The sequence below is a fragment of the Pongo abelii genome, chromosome 11 (genome assembly GCF_028885655.2).
Source record: "Pongo abelii isolate AG06213 chromosome 11, NHGRI_mPonAbe1-v2.0_pri, whole genome shotgun sequence".
In the NCBI taxonomy this organism is placed as follows: Eukaryota; Metazoa; Chordata; class Mammalia; order Primates; family Hominidae; genus Pongo; species Pongo abelii.
In genome coordinates, this window is record NC_071996.2 from 106,953,682 (window position 1) to 106,978,198 (window position 24,517).

Genomic DNA, 24,517 nt, shown 5'->3' on the forward strand with positions numbered 1-24,517 from the left:
CATCAAGATTCCAACACACTCTACTGCAGAGGAAGCCTTACAAGTGTGAACTTTGGTTTAGGCAACTAGGAATCAAAGATTTTTTTGTGTGTGTGAGAAACATTTGCCCTTTTTACAAAACGCCTCAAGAAAAATACTTTTAATACTGGAGCCCTAATAAACTTAAGAAAATTTGATTTTAAAAAAAATTTATTTATTTATTATTATTATACTTTAGGTTTTAGGGTACATGTGCGCAATGTGCAGGTTAGTTACATATGTATACATGTGCCATGCTGGTGCGCTGCACCCACTAACTTGTCATCTAGCATTAGGTATGTATGTCTCCCAATGCTATCCCTCCCCCCTCCCCCCAAGAAAATTTGATTTTTTTGATGAGGAAATACCTTGATGCCTAAAACAGAGGATACAAGTAACCCTCCCTCCCTAAATATTGTTACTTAATCTATTTAATAATTTTGAATTATTTGGAGATAAAGCAAAATATAAGCAAAAGTAGGAGAGAAAGAAAAAAATACATATATTTGCTTTATGGTTTACAGAGAGTAAGATATGGAAATTATTGCTTGGGCATCTATAATTATTAATAAAAATTCCAGGAAATCTATGTAAAAAAAATAGCATACATGACTGCGTGTGGTGGCTCATGCCTGTAATCCCAGCGCTTTGGGAGGCCAAGGTGGGTGGATCGCCTGAGGTCAGGACTTCGAGACCAGCCTGGCCAACATTGTGAAACTTTGTCTGTACTAAAAATACAAAAAAAAATTAGCCAGGCGTGGTGGTGCATGCCTGTAATACCAGCTACTGGGGAGGCTGAGGCAGGAAAATCGCTTGAATCCAGGAGGCGGAGGTTGCAGTGAGCCGAGATCACGGCACTACACTCCAGCCTGGGTGACGGAGTGAGACTCGTCTCAAAACAAACAAACAAACAAACAAAAAACCAACAAAACAAAACAAAAAAACCATGAAGCTAAGGAGGAGGAGAATTTCACTTTCTGAGGAATTCTCAATAGCAGACATCTTAGTGGTGTGTTATTTATGTGTCAAAAAGAAAAATGGTGTCACTCAAATTTGTCCCTCTTATTCCTATTTTCTATAAGAGTTGATACTGAAACTAAGTCAGGAGCAGGGGGCTTCCCATTATTTTCTGAAGGTTCCAAGGCCTGGGCTCTGTTTCCTCTATCTCTTTTTGGCCCTCTGAATCCTGCAGGCAGCTCAGACCACTAAGCCCTTTCTCTCCATTCCCGCATACAGGGAGGTAAGACCTTAATTACAAACCACACATTCATATATTCTCACAGAGTGTGGTTGCTAATAATATAAATCCTAGTGGTTTATTTCACACTGGAAGTTCTAATGGCTTTGGGGAGTGGATTCTTAGTATTTTGATTTTTTTTTTGGTATAACTGTTTATGTATATGTGTTCACACATATCTATTTGAGTGACCATATGGTTCCTTAAGTACTTAAGTGATTGTCATCTTCAGATAAAGCCCCAGCACTTTAGTGTGCCTGGAATCCTCTTTCCCTTATTCTTTGTCTGGCTGACACTTCCTCTCTTTATGGGTTCAGCTCAGCATTCATCATTTACAGCAAATGTCTGAGGCCCCAGAATGTATACAGGGCTCTCATCTCTCCTCCTGAATCACTTAGCATATTATAATAAAATTATTCACTGTTTCATTGGTTCAGCAAATATGTATGGAGCACCTACACTTATTAACCTAGCACTATAAGCTCCACCAGTTCAGGCTTCTCTGCTAAAAAATAGACCTCCATAAATATTTGTTCAACTAAAATAGATATATATTATTTTTAGTTTTAGGGGAAAGGCTTAATTGGTTGCGATGAATGTAATTGCTGTTAGAGAGGCAGTGTGATGTGAAAGAGAGAGAAAAAAAGACCTTACTGGAGTTACAATCAGAATAACTTGTTATAGGTACTGGCTAAGAGCCTATCTTTCACAGTCAAAATACCTAGATTGAAATCCTGGCTCTTCTGTTTGCTGGCTTTGCGGCATCCAGCAAATTATCCACTCTCCTTGTGTCTCATACGTAAGATGGAGGTCATGCCAATACCTAATCTACAAGGTTATTGAGAGAATTATATGAGGAAGAGAGTGTGTTGTAAATTTTGCAGTGACATATTTATAAAATAAGGTTTTTTTTTTTTTTTTGAGATGGAATCTTGCTCTGTTGCCCAGGCTGGAATGCAGTGGCGTGATCTGTGCTCATTGCAACCTCCACCTCCTGGGTTCAAGCGATTCTCCTGCCTCAGCCTCCTGAGTAGCTGGGACTACAGGCGTGTGTTACCACACTCAGCTAATTTTCATATTTTTAGTAGAGACGGGGTTTCACCATGTTGACCAGGCTGGTCTTGAGCTCCTGACCTCAGGTCATCTGCCCCCTTCAGCCTCCCCAAGTGCTGGGATTACAGTGTGAGCCACTGTGCTCTGCCTATTTATTTAGGTTTTTAACTTTCTCAGTTTGATCCTTGATCCTGCTCCTCAAACTTTAATGTATATACAAATCACCTGAGGATCTGGTTCAGCTGCAGTTTTTGATTTAGTAGGTCTGAGGTGGGGCCTGAGATTCTGCATTTCTAATGAGCTCCCAGGAAATGCTAATACTGTGCTCCACAGGCCACTATTTGGTCTGGCCTAGAGTAATGGTTTTCTTTTCTTTTTTTAACCATTGTAGTGAGTTAATATTGCTAATCATGTCAATCACTTGACATGGAAGTCAGTGGCAAATCTTTACGCATTTGATATTGGCAAATGTATACTAGTGATGTTTCACAAAAGAATCTTAGAATCTGTAAATAACATTAATTACTTCCATGAATGATTTCTAAAGTACAACTTTAAAGTTTTGATTTTTCTATTTAAATAAAAAGCTATTGATGAGTTATGGTTTTCAAATGTACTGTGCATCAGCTTCTCCTGGAGGGCTTGTTTAAACATGATTGCTGGGCCTCTCACCTGAAGTTTCTGCTTCAGCAGGTGGAGGATGAGGCTGAGAATTTGCATTTCTTTTTTCTTTTTTTCTTTACTTCTTCTAAAAAAAAAAAAGTAATACATGTGCAGAACGTGCAGGTTTGTTACAAAGGTATACTGTGCCATGGTGGTTTGCTGCACCTATTGACCCGTCCTCAAAGTTCCCTCCCCTCATCCCCCATCCCCCAGCAGGCCCTGGTGTGTGTTGTTTCCCTCTCTCTGTCCATGTGTTCTCAATGTTCAGCTCCCACTTATGAGTGAGAACATGCAGTGTTGGTTTTGTTTTGTTTTGTTTTGTTTAGACAGAGTCTCGCTCTGTCGCCCAGGCTGGAGTGCAGTGGTATGATCTCGGCTCACTGCAACCTCTGCCTCCCAGGTTCAAGTGATTCTTCTGCCTCAGCCTCCCAAGTAGCTGGGACTACAGGCGCCTGCCACTACACCCAGCTAATTTTTGTATTTTTAGTAGAGATGGGGTTTCGCCATGTTGGCCAGGCTGGTCTTGGACTCCTGACCTCAAGTGATCTGCCTGCCTCTGCCTCCCAAAGTGCTGGGATTACAGGTGTGAGCCACCACACCCAGCCTCATGGTTTTCTGTTCCTGTGTTAGTTTGCCAAGGATGATGGCTTCCAGCTTCATCCATGTCCCTGCAAAGGACATGATCTCTCCTTTCTTTTTATGGCTGCACAGTTGAGAATTTGCATTTCTAACAAGCTCTCATGTGATGCTAATGCTGCTGATCTAGAAACCTCATCCTTTGAGAACCACTGATCTAGAAAGATTGTTTTACTTGGAGAATAAATTACTATGCTTCAGAAAACAGGAATTGGGACTTAAGACTTGGATTCTGCCTCTTAGATTATAGTTCTGTTGCCTAAGCACATTTAATACTATTTTTTAACAATGATGGGCACTAATGTGTTTCTATGGGCTTTGCATTGTTGAGGTCTGCCACAACTGTAGTAACAATTTAACTCTATCCTCGAACCCCTATAAAGATTACCCTGGGAACCAATGAGATTTTATTTATTTATTATTTATTTATTTTTGAGACAGAGTCTTGCTCCATTGGCCAGGCTGGACTGCAGTGGCACAATCTTGGCTCACTGCAACCTCCATTTCCCGGGTTTAAGTAGTTCTCCTGCCTCATCCTGCCTAGTAGCTGGGATTACAGGCATGTGCCACCATGTCTGGCTAATTTTTGTATTTTTAGTAGAGATGAGGTTTCACCATATTGGCCAGGCTGGTCTTGAACTCCTGACCTCAGGTAATCCACCTGCCTCGGCCTCCCAAAGTGCTGAGATTACAGACATGAGCCACTGCACCTGGCTGAGCCAATGAGATTTTATTTCTTGACTAGACATCTCCCTTCTCCCTTAAGATGAAGGTAGAAAAGAGAGGAAAATATTTTAGTAAGGTTCTCATCAGGCATAGTGAACAGCGGCTCATGTATTGACAGCCTTTGCCATAAGAAATGATATACTAACATGATGGATTCTCTTCACAGACTTAACGGGAAGGTTGGTACAGACACACTTGAAAGACAGGCATGGGTTATATGACTCCTCAAGGGTTTACTCACAGAAAATCATTAAAAAAAAGTGTGTGTGTGGTTCAAAGTTGTTCCTAATTGAAACAAACATTAGGAAGATGCAATATCAAAATATACTGAACTGGGCCAGGCACGGTGGCTTACGCCTGTAATCCCAGCACTTTGGGGGTGCTGAGGCAGGCAGATCACGAGGTCAGGAGTTCAAGACCAGCCTGGCCAACATAGTGAAACCCCGTCTCTAATAAAAATACAAAAAAATCAGCTCGGCGTGGTGGTGGGCGCCTGTAATCCCAGCTACTTGGGAGGCTGGGGCAGGAGAATTGCTTGAACGTGGGAGGCAGAGATTGCAGTGAGCTGAGATCACGGCCCTGCACTCCAGCCTGGGCAACAGAGCAAGACTCCGTCTAAATATATATATATATATATTTAGAACTGGATCTTCCTAGGTTTATTGGTATTCTAGCTCTTTGGAGTGGAGAGACATTGGCAGCACTTTCTGGAAGATCAGTTGTTCTCCTATGTCAGCATGGTACTCTTAGTCCAAGCAGCCTCTTCAGTTTAAAGGAGAAAAGGAAAATACCATGAAACAAAATCATACTTCCCTATCTGGGAAGTGGATCAACTGTCTATGTCCAGTTTACGGCCCCTTCTTCACTGTAGGATGGTGTGCTATATTCTGGAGTAAGTTAAAGAGTAGTTCTTGTCCTCAGGATATTTATCATTTTAAGAGAGATGAGGATTTATGTAAATAATTATACGAAAGGCAGAATAGAAGAATTGATATATCAAACACACTACCAATGTGAAGAAGAAATGCAGAGGAAACAATAATACATTCTGCTTGAGGAAGTTGGAGATGGCTTAAGGAGGCTGTGGCATGTGGGCTGAGACTTTAAGAAGATTTCAGAGCTGGGCATGGTGGCTCATGCCTGTAATCTCAGTTACTCAGGAGGCTGAAGTGAGAGCATTGCCTGACACCAGAAATTCAAGACCAGCCTAGGCAGCATCACAAGACTCCCTTCCCTACCCCCACAACTCTAAAAAAATTAAAAAAAAAATTAAGCCAGGCATAGTGGTGTGCACCTGTAGTCCCAGCTACCTGGGAGGCTGAGGCAGAAGGATTGCTTGAGCCCTGGAATTCGAGGCTGCAGTGAGTTATGATCACACCACTGTACTGCAGCTTGGGCAACAGAATGAGACCTCATCTCTTAAAAAAAAAAAAAAAAAAAAAAAAGCCACGTGTGGTGGCTCACGCTTGTAATCCCAGCACTTTGGGAGGCCAAGGTGGGCAGATCACAAGGTCAGGAGATGGAGACCATCCTGGCTAACACGGTAAAACCCCGTCTCTACTAAAAAAATACAAAAAAATTAGCTGGGCGTGGTGGCGGGCGCCTGTAGTCCCAGCTACTCGGGAGGCTGAGGCAGGAGAATGGCGTGAACCCAGGAGGCGGAGCTTGCAGTGAGCGGAGATCGCACCACTGCACTCCAGCCTGGGTGACAGAGTGAGACTCCATCTCAAAAAAAAAAAAAAAAAAAAAAAAAGGGATTTCAGTAGATGGAGGCCTGTTAAGGAGTTTATAGCGATGTACTTACTATATTGAACCTAGAACTAAAGTTTCCACTTGGTGGACCTCACATACATTGTGAGGGTTATTTCCCCTCAAGTAAGTGGTGTGTAATGCAGAAAAATAGAAATGAACTTTACCAAAGGAAATGTGTGTTAGATATTGTTACACGAAAGGTCAATGTTTGCTTAGATATTTTTTAAAATTTCTGTGCCCTGATTGCCTCAAGACCCAGTGAGATTTTGGTTGTTGACCAGATGCCTGGTTTTTCTGTTGACCCTGTCTGCACAATTCTAAAATGGAATTCAAGGCTGTCTATAGTTTAAAGACTGATTACTTCAACTTTAGAGGACATTGCTGTGAATTATCTTCTTTACATCCTGTAGAGCCCTATAGATTATTTACAATAAGAAAGTTGGATAAGATACAGAAAAGACTGAATTGCCTTTTTAGATCTAAATTTAAATTTGACGGAACCCAAACTTGCTCCTTTGCTCTGTGTTATCACACCTGCTTTGGGACCCACTAGATTGTCATTTACTTGACTGTCCCATTTCCTCAACTGTTCTGTTTCCCCACTATCAGCAGTTTTCTGGTATCATTTCCTTACAAGCCAGCCTAGACTTGTAACCTGTCCCTTTGACCACTCTCTCACCATTTTATTTTCTATCCATTGCACTCACCCACCAAGTCCTTAACCCTAGATCAATCCAACTTCTGACTAGACAGCTGTGATGGCTAATACCGAGTGTCAACTTGATTGGATTGAAGGATGCAAGATATTGATCCTGAGTGTGTCTGTGAGGGTGTTGCCACAATGTGTTAACATGTGAGTCAGTGGGCTGGGAAAGGCAGACCCACCCTTAATCTGGATGGGCACAATCTAATCAGCTGCCAGGTCAGCTAGAATATAAACAGGCAGAAAAATGTGAAAAGAGAGACTGGCCTAGCCTCTCAGCCTACACCTTTCTCCAGTGCTGGATGCTTCCTGCCCACCAACATCATACTCCAAGTTCTTCAGTTTTGGAACTCAGATTGGCTCTCCTGGCTCCTCAGCCTGCAGACGGCCTATTGTGGAACCTTGTGATTGTGTGAGTTAATACTTAATAAACTCCTTCTTAGATATGTATCTATTCCATTAGTTCTGTCCCTCTAGAGAACTCTGACTAATACAACAGCTTTATCCCTTTACTTAATACATGTGTTTCCATGTTTAGGTGTGTTTCTTGTAAGACATTTATAGCTGCATTTTGTTTTGGTTTTTATTCAAATCTGAGAATAACAGTTTCTTAAATTGATGAGTTTAACTTGTTTATATTGTGATTACTGATTTATATGGGTATATTTATATCACCATTTGAAAAAAATTTTATGTTTTTCTTTATGCTTTTCCTTTACTTTTTTAGCATCACTTTAAAAATGAAATATTTCTTTTTCTTTGTTTTAAAAATTTACATTTTTTTCTTATTCTTTATTTGTTACCTTAAAAATTTTAACATGCTGGCCGGGTGCGGTGGCTCACGCCTATAATCCCAGCACTTTGGGAGGCCGAAGTGGGCAGATCATCTGAGGTCAGGAGATCGAGACAAGCCTAATCAATATGATGAAACCCTGTCTCTATTAAAAATACAAAAATTAACTGGGCGTGGTGGCATGCTCCTGTAATCCCAGCTACTCAGGAGGCTGAGACGGCAGAATCGCTTGAACCGGGGAAGTGGAGGTTGCAGTCAGCTGAAATAGCGCCATTGCACTCCAACCTGGGCAACAAGAGCGAAACTCTGTCTCAAAAAAAAAAATTTTTTTTTAACATACCTATTTAACATGCCTATTTAACTAACATTAATAAATATTTCTATTCTCCCTCAGAACAATATAAGCACTATGGAATAGTTGAGCTCTGACATCCCTATCCGGTATTCCATGTTGTTGCTCTCTAGAATTTTAGTTCCATCTTGTTTTTAATCCCTCCAATTACTATTTGAACAAAAATTTAATTTTATATATACATGTAGAAAAGTACACAAATCATAACTACTCATTTGAAACATTTTCAAAAAGGAAATATAACCCAGGTAACAACCACCTACATCAAGAAAGAGAATATTACTAGCACCCCAGAAGCCCCACAAAGAGGTTCTCAGTCACTGCCCCTCTCAAAAGTAATCTTAATCCTAATGTCTGTGATCATTGATTAGTTTTGCCTGTTTTGAACTTTATATGGACTCTTTTGTCTGGCTTCTTTCCCTTAACATTGTTTTTGAGAGATACATCTATGCCCTTAGATGTAGCAGTCGTTTGTCTATTCCCATTGCTATAAAATATTGAATATATAATTTATTTATTCATTCTTCTATTGATGAACAGTTAAGTTGGTTTTAGTTTGTCTGTTATGAATAGTCTACTATGAGTTTCTTGTCTTTTGTACTGTTTCTGGGCACATGCTCTTAGGTACATTTTCTATGTACCCATTTCTGTTGTGTATATCTAGGAATGGAATTGCTGAGTCATTAGACACAATTTACATTCTCACCAATAGTGTACGAGAGTTTTGTGAAGTGCCTGTTCAAATTCTTTCTGTGGGTTGTACTTGTTTATCATTAGCTCATTTTTAGATAAGATTACTTTTTACTGTGGAATCCTATGTGTCTGGGGTTGTGAATATATACTCTGTAGTGTTTTGTGGGTGTGTATTGAGTTCTGCACTTACTTCTGCTGGGACTCTAAGTGTAAAATTTTTGGCTTGGGATTCTAGCACATAAGGGTGGTACAAATTTGTACCTCACACCTGGAAGGGATACATGCTTAATGTATCAGTTTCTCACTGGGAGAGTTTTCCACCTTCATCCAAAGATTGAGGCAGATAGCACATCTTCTTGCTGCTTCTTTGTGATGGTGGCCAGAGATTTTCTAGATTAGTACTGTCCAGTAGAACTTTCTGTGCTGATGGAAGTGTTCCGTATGTATGCTGTCCAACATGGTAGCCACTGGTACTCAGTAACCCATATGTGGTTATTGAATACTTGAAATGTGTGACTGAAGAATTGAATTTTACATTTTGTTGAATTTTATTTTATTTTATTTTTTGGGACAGAGTCTCGCTCTGTTGCCCAGGCAGGAGTGCAGTGGTGCGATCTTGGCTCACTGCAACCTCCACCTCCTGGGTTCAAGGAATTCTCCTGCCTCAGTCTCCTGAGTAGCTGGGACTACAGGTGCTCACCACTGAGCCTGGCTGATTTTTTGTATTTTTAGTAGAGACGGGGTTTCACCATATTGATCAGGCTGGTCTTGAACTCTTGACCTCAAGTGATTCACTAGCCTTCCAAAGTGCTGGGATTACAGGCGTGAGCCACTGCACCCAGCCTAAATGTTAATTAATTTAAATTTCAATAGTCATATATGGGTAGTAGCTACCATGCTGGATAGCACAGTTCTAGATCAATTTTAATAGACTGGGAAGCCCATTGAGGATCCTGGATATACATGGTAGACTTAGTTCTACTTCCTCTCTTTGTGCAGGGTCTATGCCTTGTCTCTTGTCCTAATACTCTTGACCCCAGCACCAGCATCTGTCTAGGCTCTATATCCTCAAGCCACCATATAGTCAATTGGAGTTGGCTTTACTTTCCTTCTGTGACTAAGCTCAGCTATGTAGTGCATATTTTGCAACATTGTGCTTGAGTATTCATACTGGAGACGAAGGATAAATATTAGCTCAGTCCACAGCTCCAGCTCTTGTGTACTTCTCAAGCCACTTGCCATTGTTCTTCTGCTACCACTGCCCATGGAGACTTCCATTGCTAATAGCAGCTCCACAGCACTGTATTTAATGGCTCCTTCTTAATCCTATCCTACATGACTTGTAGAAAGCTTTGGCTTTGTTGACTATTGCTTCCTTAAAGCAGTCTTTCCCTTGGCTTCTTTCATAGTACCAGTTTTCTTTCTACTTATATTGATTCTCCTTTCCAGGCTTCTTCTAGGACTTCTCTTACTATGCTCACACCCCCACTACCCCCATTATCAATGGGGAATCAGATCTCAGTCTTTTTTTTTTTTTTTTTTGAGACAGAGTCTTGCTCTGTTGCCCCAGGCTGGAGTGCAATGGTGCGATCTCAGCTCACTACAGCCCCTGCCTTCTAGGTTCAAGTGATTCTCCTGCCTGAGCCTCCTGAGTAGCTGGGATTACAGGTGTGTGCCACCACACCCAGCTAATTTTTGCATTTTTAGTAGAGACGTGGTTTCACCATGTTGGTCAGTCTGATCTCGAACTCCTGACCTCGTGATCCACCTGCCTCAGCCCCCCAAAGTGCTGGGATTACAGGCGTGAGCCATTGCGGCTGGTCCAGATCTCAGTTTTATTTCTTTTCTCACTCTATATATCTTCCCAGGGTGATTTCATTCCAATTTATGGCTTCAGGTATATTTTATGAGCTGATGACTCCCAAATTTGTTGTCATTTTTGAAGCATTAACTGTTGTCATCCCTGCAAAACAAAAGTAGAAACAAAAAATACAAAGCAGCAGGTTTTTCTAGGCTCATAAGTTTTTTTTTTCAAGTTTCAGTTATTTATTAATCAGTGTAATCTTCAACACATTATATCAACATGATTTCCTGCATTTAGAGGAGAAATACTTCCTGGTTAAGTGGAAAACTATGTGGATGGCTTCTGGAAAACCTTCATTCTAAAGCAGCTTTACAGTGAAACATTTCACTTACAAATCTGGACCTTCTTTCTTCAGTTTGCTGTAATCCACATGCACTGAGTAGAACTTGTATTGATCCTTGGGACCCAGTTTGTTCCAGGGCCCTGGGTTATTCTTTCTGTCCCAACTAACATCTGGATTGAACAATGCCAGACACAAGAGATACACTGCTGCTCCAGGATCTCCAGCTCCAATAAATACAAAGAGGGTCATCAAGTTTGGCTGCTTCTTGGTATAACTGAGGATCTAGCAGAGCATGTTTGCAGCAGAGGCCCTCGACTGGAAATGAGAGAACCAGCCTAGCCACCAGGCCCTGGGCTAAGTAGTATCTGGCTCATAAGTTTTGAGAGCAAGCTCTAAAACTCCAGTGAACAGTTAGCTGCACGGTGTATTTAGGCAGACCCTTGACCCAGTCCTTCCCTGATTTGTCTTCAAAATAATTGTGGGGGCACTGAAGAATTACGGGACACTGGCAAGAAGAAGAATCTTAGAGCTATTCTTTGATCTAGTTCAATTAATTGACAAAAATTGTATACATTGATGGTGTACAACATGATGTTTTGATATATGTATACATTGTGGAATGGCAAAAGCAGGATAATTGACATATAAATTACCTCACATACTTATCTTTTTTTTTTTTTATGGTGAGAACTTTGTGGTCTATTTTTCTGGTTAATAATATGTAGCAGGACTGGTACCAGAGCCAGGTCATCCAGAGATGTTCTGTCTGCTGCCATCAACTCAGGACCTCAGAAGGTGGTACTCCTCCCCTAAAGGTGAATTATTTTAACTAAAAAAAACAAAGAGAAATCCTTATTTCTAGATGAAATAAGAATCAACAGGAAATTCCAGGAGATTTCAGTTACTTCAGTTGTTACATTTGGTATATAATGATATAACATCTGTTACAATGAAAACAGCAAGTATGTATTTAATACACTTCTACAAAGTCCCTTTCTTTTCTTTTCTTTTCTTTTCCTTTTTTGAGGGTAGCAAGGTTTATTGTGAAGAGCGAAAGAACAAAGCTTCCACAGTGTGGAATGGGACCCAAGTGGGTTACAGCTGCTGGCTGGGGTGGCCAGCTTTCATTCCCTTATTGCCCCGCCCATGTTCTGTTTTTGTCCTATCAGAATGCCCTTTTTTCAATCCTCCCTGCGACTGGCTACTTTTAGGATCTTGCTGATTGGTGCATTTTACAGACCGCTGATTGGTGCGTTTTACAGAGTGCTGATTAGTGCATTTTACAATCTTCTTGCTAGCTACAGAGTGCTGATTGGTGCGTTTTACAATCCTAGCTACAGATTGCTGAATGGTGCGTTTTACAATCCTCTTGTAAGACAGAAAAGTTCTCCAAGTCCCCACTCGACCAAGGAAGTGGGTCCTGCTGGCTTCACCTCTCAATCCCCACTCTAAACAGGACATCCCAGCTGAGAAATCCCCATATTTTCTTTTAGTAATCATTTTAATGTGGGTGTGTGTGTGTGAGAAAAGGACACTATTAAAAAAAACTTTTAAACTTTTCTTTTCTAGTCATATGTCTACTTTTAGCCAATATTTGTAAGCATCAACCATATCCCTCCTCAGTAATTATATTTTATTGTTTCCTCCCAGGTCATGTGAAAGACTGTGTATAATTCGAAGAGATATTTCTACAGTGAAAAAAAAACCCCATATTTAAATCAATTCAAGCTTCTTCTTGACATCTAGGCTGTATCTAGGACACATCTGGACATCTGGAAACATCCAAATTTGACTGACTTTTCCAGTTTTCAGCAGAACATTTAGTAAATAAAAGAATAAGAAACTTGTACTAATCGCATTTTTTTAAAAAAGTCAACAGCATTTCAGTGGGGCTGATATCCTCATGGCCTGGCCTTTATTTCTTGCTTCATGTCAGACTTACTCATGTTGGTGGAGGAGGCTGACATTCAAAGAGTGTGGTTTTTGAGGTTGCCACATGCCTTGCCATGACTTAAAATATCTCTGTCTGGCTGCCAGATGGCCTGGGGAAGCACCAAACACAAGATCCATTGACCTCAGAACTTGTTGCTTTAGGACTGGAAGCTCTTTCAGGGTCTTTCTTAAGTTTCTGTTTCTAAATATCTGAAGCACTTCAAGCCTTAAACTGGGATTTTGTGCTGCTTCTCCTCGCTTTACTGAAAGCAAAGGGTAAGAATTAATTTCAGGCACAGATAGTAAATGCTGACTTTTCATTGTTCCCTTGAGAACACTTCACTCTCCAAAAGAAAGTCTCCCTTCTTCAGCCCAAATCTTGTGGAAACTGCATATGAGGTGTGGAGAAACCCCATGGGAAAACTGGGAGTCTACAAACAGGCCTAGTCTTTGAGGATGCTCGGCAGGGGTGGAGGAAGAAGCCTCAGGTATCTCTTCAGGTCCAATTCCCTACTGGATAATAGATATACAAAATGTAATTTACTTCCAGTTATTGAATGATAATGTCTTGAAACATTAGAAAAATAGTCATCTTGAAGGAAAAGGCAAAGAAGATTATTTGGAGAGGAGAAGTTTTTTTTTCTGTTTGTAGAGTGGAAAAGTGAGATAAATTGGTTTGAAAATAGAAAAGTAAATAAGTTGCAAGGGAGACTTTATTCATTAAACATTTATTGAGCACCTACTAAGTGCCAGAGATAGTTCTAGTCTCTGGAGATATAGTAGTTAGTGGACTAGACAAACATATTCTTTGGCCTTATGGACTTCTCAGTCAAGTGAAAGGGCATGGAGGGGACCTAACCCAGTGGGTGTGTGCAGCAAGGGATCAGAGGAGATTTCTCTGAAGGAGTGATATTTAAACCAAGACCTGAATAGGGTTAGATGGACAAAGCCCCCAGTTTAGTTTGGCTTCATTTTCAATGATCCCACTACAAAGCAAAACAAAACAAAAATTCAGTTCTAAATCCTTTATTTTTTTCTACTTTAGACGGTTGCCTGCCTGAGATACAGCTCTGATTTCAACAAGAGACAACTGGATTGCTATTTTTCTCTCTCCTTTGACTTGATATTTATTATTTCTCATCTCTCACTGTGTTATGATTTATTGGTTTATGTCTGTCTATCTCTATAGACTATGAGTCACTAAAAGCCAGGGACTGTCTTAATAGTCTTTGTTCAGGCACCACATAGCTCTAGGATAAATAAATAAAGGAATCAAGATGAATGAATAAAAATAACAGTTGTTTTCACGGCATCATTTTGCATCGAGAAAAGTGTCATATCAAACTATTCTTCCCATCCAATCTATTTAATTGCACAACTAACCGAATCTCCCATCCAGTCTGTTCAATAACACTAATGCATTGAGCGTCTACCATGTACAGGCCACATGTTTGTCACAGGGATGTAACAGTGAGCAAAATAGACAAGGCATTGGCTCTTGTGGAGTGTACAGTCTGATGGAGGAAGACAAACTTTATATAAATAATCACTCAAATACTTAATTCCTAATTCTATCAAAAGAAACAATGTAGGTAAAAATATTGAAATAAAAGATTTGAGTTGAAAATGGCAGGTAAATTTAAAGTTTTGCCAAGTTTTTGGATGCCTATAAGAAATGTGTCTTATATTTGCTTCCTCTTTTCCCTTCTAGCCTCTTGCAGTAATTGAGTTTGTAAAATCAAGGTGCATAATTTCTACAGGGAAAAGCAAATAAATTGCATTCATTCTAGGTATTTTAGCTGCCTAGGTTGGCCCAGCTGTTAATAGCAAAACCCATTTTTTGGGCAAACACCAGCTAATCATTAGTGGTACTTTGATTTTCCCCAAAGTTGTTTTCTCGTCATCCTGATAACTATCACACAAGTCAGAATCCAATTTTGCACGGAAGTTTTAGAGCTCTAATTACCATCGTCTATAATCAGGGGTGTTTTTCCTGCACATTAAGAGTATGGGAGGATATACCAGGAAAGGGAAATGGAAGAATGAAAACAAACAAACAAACCAAAAAAGCAAATGAGATGACAGATGGATATAGAGATAGAAAATAAGAGTAACAAAAATTTGCACTGCTCTCCAAATGTCAGAAAGACTACTCTTAGAAGCTTATGAAATAATTATACACAGAACAGGATACACATTTTTTTTCTGGCTCCAGATCTAAGAAAATAACTCTTCAGTATTAGAAGATGAACATTGAAGGAACAAACTGACCTCCTTAATATAGTAGGACAATAAACTACTATTAAGTTGATATTTCATAGTTCCCTTTGAAATTTTTGGATGTAAATCAGGATTCCTCTTCCCCACCCAATGTTCTTTCCCTTTCTTTCCATATTTTTCTCATTTTTGATTTTTTTCTCTTCTTTTTTCTGAATGCTATCATGTGGATCTCTGAACTGTGCTGCTAATACACATGATATATATGCTACTGACAGTAAACAAGTATGAAGGTGAGAGGGTACATGAAATGGTGTGATGACACTGGATAATAGTATTCACAGATATTTTACTTCTCAGGTATTTTACTTCTCAAAATATTTTACTTCTCAAATTATTATTTGAAAAGGAAAGGCATATTTGCTACTGTTGTTTAATACTGTAAAATGTTTGAAAATACTGTCTCCTTTATTCCTAGTCTGGTGTTGAATTGTTTACTATTTTAATAAAAATGTGAGAGCTGAGTTGGTAAGAATAAAGACAGCAAGAGAGATAGAAAGAAAGATAGAATAAAAGAAGTGAGCTGGGTGCGGTGGCTCACACTTGTAATCCCAGCACTCTGGGAGGCTAGGTGGGTGGATCACCTGAGGTCAGGAGTTCGAGACCAGCCTCGCCAACATGGAGAAACCCTGTCTTTACTAAAAATATAAAAATTAGCTGGGCGTGGTGGCGCATGCCTCTAATCCCAGCTACATGGGAGGCTGAGGCAGGAGAATCGCTTGAACCCAGGAGGCGGAGGTTGCAGTGAGTCAAAATCGCACCACTGCACTCCAGCCTGGGCAACAGAGTGAGACACCATCTCAAAAAAAAAAAAGAAGAAATGAAAAAAAATAGAAGTATGGGTCATTACTCACAGCTTTACCATTAAAGTAGACTACCTCCATCTCCCCAAATGAGCCTCCCATTTGTGTTCACCTTGTCAACCATGGAGGACAGCCAAATAAGAACCTTATACAGGTTGCGCTTCATATGCCATGAGTCATGAATCCTCAACAGCAGCTATGTCAACCCCAAGGAAGTGAAAATTGGTTGTGAGTATATGTAATCTTACTTTCTAATGTATAAAGATATATATATATAATATATATACATATAATATATAATATATATAATATATGTCATATATTGTATATAATATATTATATTATATATTATCTATATTATATATAATATAGATAATATATATACATACATTATATACATATATAATATATGTACATTATATAATATATGTATATTATATATATAATATACACATTATGTATATTATATATATAATATACACATATTATGTATATTATATATATAATATACACATATTATGTATATTATATATTATACACATATTATGTATATTATATATAATATACACATATTATGTATATTATATATAATATACACATATTATGTATATTATATATAATATACACATATTATGTATATTATATATAATATACACATATTATGTATATTATATATAATATACACATATTATGTATATTATATATAATATACACATATTATGTATATTATATATAATATACACATATTATGTATATTATATATAATATACACATATTATGTATATTATATATTATACACATATTATGTATATTATATATAATATACACATATTATGTATATTATATATAATATACACATATTATGTATATTATATATAATATACACATATTATGTATATTATATATAATATACACATATTATGTATATTATATATAATATATATATAAAACACATAGATACATAGTTTATATGATATTAAAATTTTGGCGGGGAATTAAAAAATGCCTGAAAATGTTTTTTAGGGGGACAACAATAATGAAAACAAATGATTGAGAGACACTGGCCTTAATTGTATCTTCATGCTTTGTAGAGGAGGTGATTTACTTCTGGGTGAAGCTACTTTATCTTAAAGAACTTGATATTTATACTGCAACACCAACTAGGAAATGACCATTATTGAATGAAGCCAAAATGGTACCATGACTACCAAATGGTGGAGAAGCTTGAGGCAAATGGATAGGCTTCTCAATAGCCTTACTATAAACCCAACGAATATAGCCCCAGATAGACTATTTGTATTGGAAATAAAGAAGTGGTAAGAGGTAAATCATTTTTTGCTTATTTGCAGATTTTTTTTTTTCCCCGAGACAGAGTCTTGCTCTGTTGCCCAGGCTGGAGTGCAGTGGCACAATCTTGGCTCACTGCAACCTCTGCCTCCCAGGTTTAAGCAATTCTCCTGCCTCAGCCTCCCGAGTAGCTGGGATTACAGGCGCTCACCACCACGCCTGGCTAACAGTTTTTTTTTGTATTTTTGGTAGAGATGGGGTTTCACCATGTTGGCCAGGCTGGTCTCGACCTCCTGACCTCGTGATCTGCCCACCTCGGCCTCCCAAAGTGCTGGAATTACAGGCCATTAGCCACCACGCCCGGCCTGCAGATTTTAATTTACAGAATCTATAGTTTCAGGGATACATGTACAGTAGACATTTTCATAACTGACTCTCTTAATTGACTTGCCAGATTAAGAGGTTCTCCACATCCTCTGTAATACATCCCGCTGAGGTTCATGGCACTCTGCACACTCTATGTTAGTAGGCTACTCACTGTCTGTGCTTCTGTTCTCTTCAGTTTTATACTTACTTAGAGTAAACTTGGTTTATTCCCAAACTTGTTTATACCAGTTGCATTTGTTACTATACTTAGTTATTATTTAATGAAATAAGAGGTAAACATATGAATGCAAAAGGAAAGAGGATTATTGTTTCTACAAAACCCAAATTGAATGCTTTAAGAAAGAGTCAATAAGAAAAGTCACAATTTAAATTAAGAACAGTCAAAGTGATTCTATGCTTGTTCCCAGCCATGTTCAAATACAGGTACAGAATATGCAGAGCATGAAGGAGGTAGAGAAGGTACAGGGAATTAAAGGTGTACCTAATAGGTTAATGAATATCATGATGAATATTGGACTTTAAGCTGGTTAAGGAGAAAAACAAGAACATGAAGGTCTTGAGAGGTGATAAGATGGTAGGCTTTGTCAACTGGAGGGCATTGGGTTATAGTCAGAGTCATCTGAATTATTGCAGGTTGTGATTAGAGGATGAAATGCTTGAAATTAAGATTATGAAGGGAGTTCAGTTAACGGTAATAATGGTAATGACAAGAAGGGATTAGGTGGTGAAGTGCTGTAAAGGTCAACTAAATAGGTATAAATAAAAAGACAGCAGAGGCAAGGTTATTGGAAGGATACTGAAATCACCAAGAATTACCCCAGGAATATAATTGGAGGGAGACAATGAAATGGTCAAAGAATAGAGTGTCATGTAATTCAGTAAATGATGTCAGTAAGTGCCAGAGATACTCAGAGGACAGAAAACATCATGTGTTGCCATGGTTGGAAAAGCATCGTGGAGGAATGGGGATTGCATCTGAGGGCTGAAGGCTGAAGAATCAGGCGGGATGGATGGAGAGGACGGGGAAGGTGTTTCAGGTTATGAGTCACAGAGTGAGCAAAGGCCAAATGGCAGGAAGGAGCATGGTGTGTTTTTGATGTCAGTGAGTTTAGGAGGTCTGATGGCTTTGAAAGGTTTGGAATGCTAGACCAAGGTGGTTGGGGGTTTTTTTTTTTCCACTTTTTCTATAGAAGAGTAATTATTGTTTGGCTGATGCCTTTTAGAATTCTCTCAATGGGGTAATCTTTTTTGTTTGTTTGTGTCTTAGAGAGACAGGGTCTTGCACTGTCACCCAGGCTGAGTGCAGTGGCTCCATCATAGCTTACTGTAACCTGGGCTCAAGTGATCCTCTCACCTCAACCTCCCAAGTAGCTAGGACTACAGGTGTGCACCACCATGCTTGGCTAATTAAAGAAAAATTATTTTTTAGAGTCAGGGCCTTGCTATGTTGCCCAAGCTGTTCTTGAACTCCTAGCCTCAAGTGATCTTCCTGCCTCAGACTCCCAAAGTGCTAGAATTACAGGCATGAGCCATCATACCCAGTCTCAATGAACTAATCTTTACTGATGTTATCCTTTGAGTGAGAATTTATTCTTGTATTAAACTTTTAGTTTGTGAGAAATTGCCTTCATTTGTAAACACAGGTCAATAGTCATGCATGTTAAAATATAAAGGGGCAGATGGAAACAGATCAGAAAGTTAGACTATAAAAATTGAGTCTGTATCCAAGCTCACTTAGTGGCTGTATTCTCAGAAGCTTGTGCCTGTTAAACTTCAGATTCTTTATCTTTGAGCCCAGATCTTAGAGCTCTTCATCTTAGAATGCCACCCCTTCAAATTTATGATTTTTTTTTTTTTTTGAGACGGAGTTTTGCTCTTCTTGCCCAAGTTGGAGTGCAATGGCACGATCTTGGCTCACTGCAACCTCTGCCTCCTGGGTTCAAGCGATTCTCCTGCCTCAGCCTCCCAAGTAGCTGGGATTACAGGCATGCACCACCACACCTGGCTAATTTTGTATTTTTAGTAGAGACAGGGTTTCTCCATGTTGGTCAGGCTGGTCTCGAATTCCTGACCTTAGGTCATCTGCCCGCCTTGGCCTCCCAAAGTGCTGGGATTACAGGCGTGAGCCACTGCGCCCAGCTGATTTTTTTTTTTTTTTTTCTGGAGAACTAAAAGTAAATGGAGTTAATTCTGTCACAACCACTTCCTTTTGGCTTTCCATTTAGTATCTATTGATTTGAGAAGAGATATTGAACTCTCACAAGACTCTGTATATAGGGATGATTTGACCAAAGTCTTCTATGTCTTTAGCTAGAACAACATGGAAGGTCAAACTATCAGAAGGCTACTAGATGAGGTGTAATCAAAATAAGGGTAATTTTTCTGGGTGAGACAAATGTGAATTGACATTGGGCTTTGCAAGACCTATGTGTCCATCCCCAAAAGGGTCTTCTTGTCATTCTTCATCAGTTATTTCAATCATGGTCCAAGTGGGAAAGAGAAGGCACAGTCAAAAGTTTCCTTGAAGAGAAAGAGACTTCAACAAAGGGACTCCTTGTAGGGCTGCAGGCAGGATTAAGGGGACTAACAAAGATGATAAAGCACCTAGGGGGCTAGCAATGTTGGGAAGCTGTTACTTCTGCTCCTAGGCCTGCAGGCACAAGGAGAGTGAGTGGTGTTAAGAGACCCAGAAAGAACAGTAACCCTGGGAGGGGGACATCTAAGAGGAGCTGTGGACATAAGTAGAGGAGTGCAACCACTTAGGGAAAGAGTAGATAGAACAAATACTCTGGCCTCTCTCTCTTTTCACCCTTGAATCTCCTGCAATTGGTGGAGCCCAGCTGGAAGCCAGAAGGCAAGAAAGCCTAGATGATGCGGTCCAAGGTGGTCAACTCATGAGAGGCAGCAAAGAAGAGAAGAGCTAAAAATAGATCCGGACAGGCAAAAAGAGAACAACCAACACCCTGTTTTTTTTTTTTTTTTTTTGAGACGGAGTCTCGCTCTGTCACCAGGCTGGAGTGCAGTGGTGCAATCTCGGCTCACTGCAACCTCTGCCTCCTGGGTTCAAGCGATTCTCCTACCTCAGCGTCCCATGTAGCTGGGATTACAGGCACACGCTGCCACACCCAGCTAATTTTTGTATTTTTAGTAGAGACAGGGTTTCACCATGTTGGTCAGGATGGTCTCGATCTCTTGACCTTGTGATCCACCTGCCTCAGCCTCCCAAAGTGCTAAGATTACAGGCCTGAGCCACTGCGCCAGCTGATGCCAGTACCCCATTTTTTTGACTGTTAAGTCCTCCAGAAATCTGGGTACTTTCAGTTTCTCCCAGGAGCAGCCCTGTATTAAAATTCTGAAAAATTAAAAATCTTGAAAAATACTTCTTGTTATTAAGCCACTGTTAGAGTTTTGGAGAGGGCCCAAGATATAGAACATACTGGGGAATGATCCAAATGACTGGCAGATGAAAGCCAAAATACCATGTTTGTGATCGGTCAGGTTAGGTTGGAGGAATGGCTTAGTGTGAGGACCTATAAATCTACTAGCTGAGCCCAGAATTCTTCAGTCTTTACTACCCAGTCTCAGATGGCACCAAACCGTGTCAGGGAGAGTCTATTCCTGGAGGAAAGTAGAGAGTGTTTACTTTTTTTTTCTTGAGATGGAGTCTTGCTCTGTTGCCCAGGCTGGAGTGCAGTGGTGCAATCTTGGCTCACTGCAACCTACATCTCCTGAGTTCAAACAATTCTCTTGCCTCAGCCTCCCAAGTAGCTGGGATTACAGGCATCTGCCAATGCGCCCAGCTAATTTTTGTATTTTTAGTAGAGGTGAGGTTTTGTCATGTTGACCAGGCTGGTCTCAAATTCCTGGCCTCAAGTGGTCTGCCTTCCTCGGTCTCCCAAAGTGCTGGGATTACAGATGTGAGCCACTGTACCCAGCCTAGAGTGTTTGCTTTTTGTGGGCGATTGGTCTCCCACAAAAAGATAGGGAAGAAGGGGGTAGGCCTATTACTCACCAGGGCAAAGCTGGAAGGGTAGAGTCTGGCAACGGCCCCATGAAGGCAGCTTATGCTCAAGAGGAAGCCGGGTGGGGCTGGGCCACACATACCTATTCTTTCAAAACTTACCAGGCTTTTCTGCTGCTTTGGAGAAGAGTGAATTAAGGGCGTTGGAGGGGATTGCCTTTTCTCCTCCACATTTTCTCATTCTTTAGTTCATTCAACTTACAGACTTTCAGGAGTTAGCCACACTATGAAGGCTGGGGATGCAAAGATGAAAAGGATGCAATTTATCTCTAGATGGTAATACTAAGAACAGCTAACAGTTATTCAAGATGTGCCTTAAGATGGGATGTAGTTTTCACTCATTTGCCTTAAAACATTCACAGGCATCATATTAAACAGATAATTACTAACTTTTACAGATGGAGACACTGAGGCTTGGAAAAGTTAAGGGACTTGCTTAAAGTCACAGAAATTAGTTAATGGCAGAGCTAGGATTCAAATCCAGGCAATCTGGCTCCAGGGCTAATATTCTTAACTCTTTCCCCATGTCACAGGCCAGTGCTGGAGACAGGCCTGTGAGCAAATAATTACAGTGTAATGAATGAGGTAAGTACTAATGGAGGGACATATACCGTGCTAAGGGAATGGAGGAAGGAGTGACTAAGGTTTTGTGTAGGACATTTGTGCAATTTCCCTTGCCCACTGCCAGAAATGAACAAAGCAGAGTCTTTTCGGGGCATGCTTTATTTTACTATACGTGGATGCAGATATAGAGCTCAATTCATGTTGCCTTGCTGCCCCTCCCAAACATAACAACACTTAAAATAATTTCTTCCTGACATCCTGGACCCCCTCCAAGAGTTTGTCCCAGCTTTTGGACAAGGCAGAAACAGGAAAAGGATGTCCTAATGTTCCCTGACCAGAGACCTAAATTGGAATTTGGAATAGTTTTGTAATTAAAATCATTGTTAAGATTTTATTGTCCTGTACCCTGTGGTGTGTGTGTGTGTGTGTGTGTGTGTGTGTGTGTGTATGTGTGTGTGAACATTATATATCAGCCACCACACATGTACTATATACAATCACTAAAATCAACTTTTGTGAGATTGCTTAAATCTCAAAGTTTCTATAGCTTGTAGATCTATGTTTAGAAGATATTTTGTTTTTTCATAAAGGAGAATTAATATTTCTCAACTCAAATACTTTTTTTGCTATGACTTAATCATAATTTGGTAGTAATATATCACAATTTCTGCTAATAACACAAAAACAAACTCACTTCTGTTTCATTCTCTCTCAATAGAATTTGTTTCAGTTTGGCCCCCTATACTGATTCATTTCTCAGCTGGTCTTTGAGATATTGAACATCCATACCTTTGGTATTTTTATATTACTTGATATTAGAGTGGCATTGAGTTCATTTGAACAGACTAGACACCATAAACAGGTGCTGTCTGCCGCTGCCAAGTGATGGCCTATTCATGCCAGGATATTAAGCATATCCGGCAGTTTGGTAAACACCAGGTGGGATTCTAATCCATTCAGTATGGAGCCCCTCGTTCTTTCCTCTGTAGTGAAGGAAAATCTCTGGGAAGTCCCTGCTCAAGAATTCTCTATAGCTTTAGCAGTTAGTGAGTCTCATTCCGAAATGACCCAAGAAGAGGGCTGGATCAGTTACCCCCAAGCTTCCTCTTAACATAACCTATTTCTTGGAGTGACCTCAGAAATCCACACAGAAGTTCCAAGTTGCCATGTAGCCCCTTTCTTTTACTTTACTCCTTTGGGGTTTCAGGGTTGGAGAAACCCTCTCTCCTTTCCAAAGCTGAAACTGCCTGGGAGCTTTGAGTCTCTTACTCACTACTGGATTGCTCACCTATTAGGGCCATAGAGAAGGCAGAGTGAGACAAGGACATTCTCACACCATGGAATAACCTCTGGGGCTTATGGTCATCAAAGCAGAGTCTTTGGTCTACAGGAAAAAGGTAACACTCTTAGACCCAGCAGAGGCATCAGCAAGGGAGTTTCCCAGGGGGAGGGACAGCCCTGCTTACTCAACTGGTCGGGGTTAGTACACACAGTAGCTCTACTCTCACAGCCTTTCCTTGCTTAGGCATACCAGTGTGTCATAATGGTGCAGCTAGTCTGATAAATGGAGCAGTTTTGGAGGGAGGCACACTGCAATGGCTTTGCAGCAAAAGAGGCTATGTCTTGTCCATCATTCAAAGGAGTTATCTGAAAATTGACGACTGTAGCAAACTACTGGCTATCCCCCAACATCAATTCTTTTTTTTTTTTTTTTTCTATAGTAACAGAATTCCCAACATGTAGCTGGGAACAGCCATGGCCATATAGGTCTGAGGTCAGCAGAGTTACATGACAGAAGGCACCTGGGTTCCAGACCCTTGGGCTGCCATACTGATCCTGGACTGCTTAGTTCCAGATTGTTAGATGAGACAGGGCAAACCATCTAGTGTACTTAAACTGCTATTATTTTGGGTCTCTGTCAAGGAGGTCAAGCCTTTATCCTAATCCGGTGACTTTGGATTTCAGTAGAATAGAGTCAATGTTAGTTGAGAACATGGCCTCATTACCCCAAGTCACCTGTTTTCAACAGGTAGCCTTACTTCTCTCAGAGATAGGTTCCTGGGACACTCTGCAGTTTCCACTGAGGGTGCAGCCTTTTGGGGACTACTATAGAGATGATTTCTCCTGTCTCATCTAAAAATCTGGACCTAAGCAGCCCAGGACTGGTATGGCAGCCCAAGGATCTGGAACCCAGGTGCCTTCTATCATGTAAATCTGCCAATCCATATGGCCTACCTCTTCCCTTTAAGGGTACAACCCAGAAATGGCATCACTTATGTTTACATAGAGAAAGAAAGGGCTATGATATTAGGCCTCAGAAAAGGGAGTGGAGATCTAGACTTTTCACTTCAACTAAAAAATCCTGCCCAAGACTGATACTTACTCCTTTAAACGTTGCCATATTTCTCCGGCACACCCAATGATTGATGTCTGAAAGAGCAGCAGCACTTTCTCAGACATGACTACAGTGTTT

The 24,517-nt window shown here is 40.1% G+C and overlaps 1 long non-coding RNA gene and 1 pseudogene across 1 annotated transcript; both read right to left on the minus strand.

Moving 5' to 3' along the window:
* Nucleotides 1–10,442: 10,442 nt before the first annotated feature.
* LOC129057883 (uncharacterized) lies at nt 10,443–24,513 on the minus strand. Its single transcript, XR_008522661.1, has 3 exons — nt 24,428–24,513; nt 11,436–11,602; nt 10,443–10,589 (listed from the first exon to the last, which is right to left on the minus strand). It is a non-coding gene; the product is annotated as an uncharacterized LOC129057883 (long non-coding RNA).
* Nucleotides 10,740–11,067, minus strand: LOC112132401 (cytochrome c oxidase subunit NDUFA4-like; annotated as a pseudogene).
* Nucleotides 24,514–24,517: the final 4 nt, after the last annotated feature.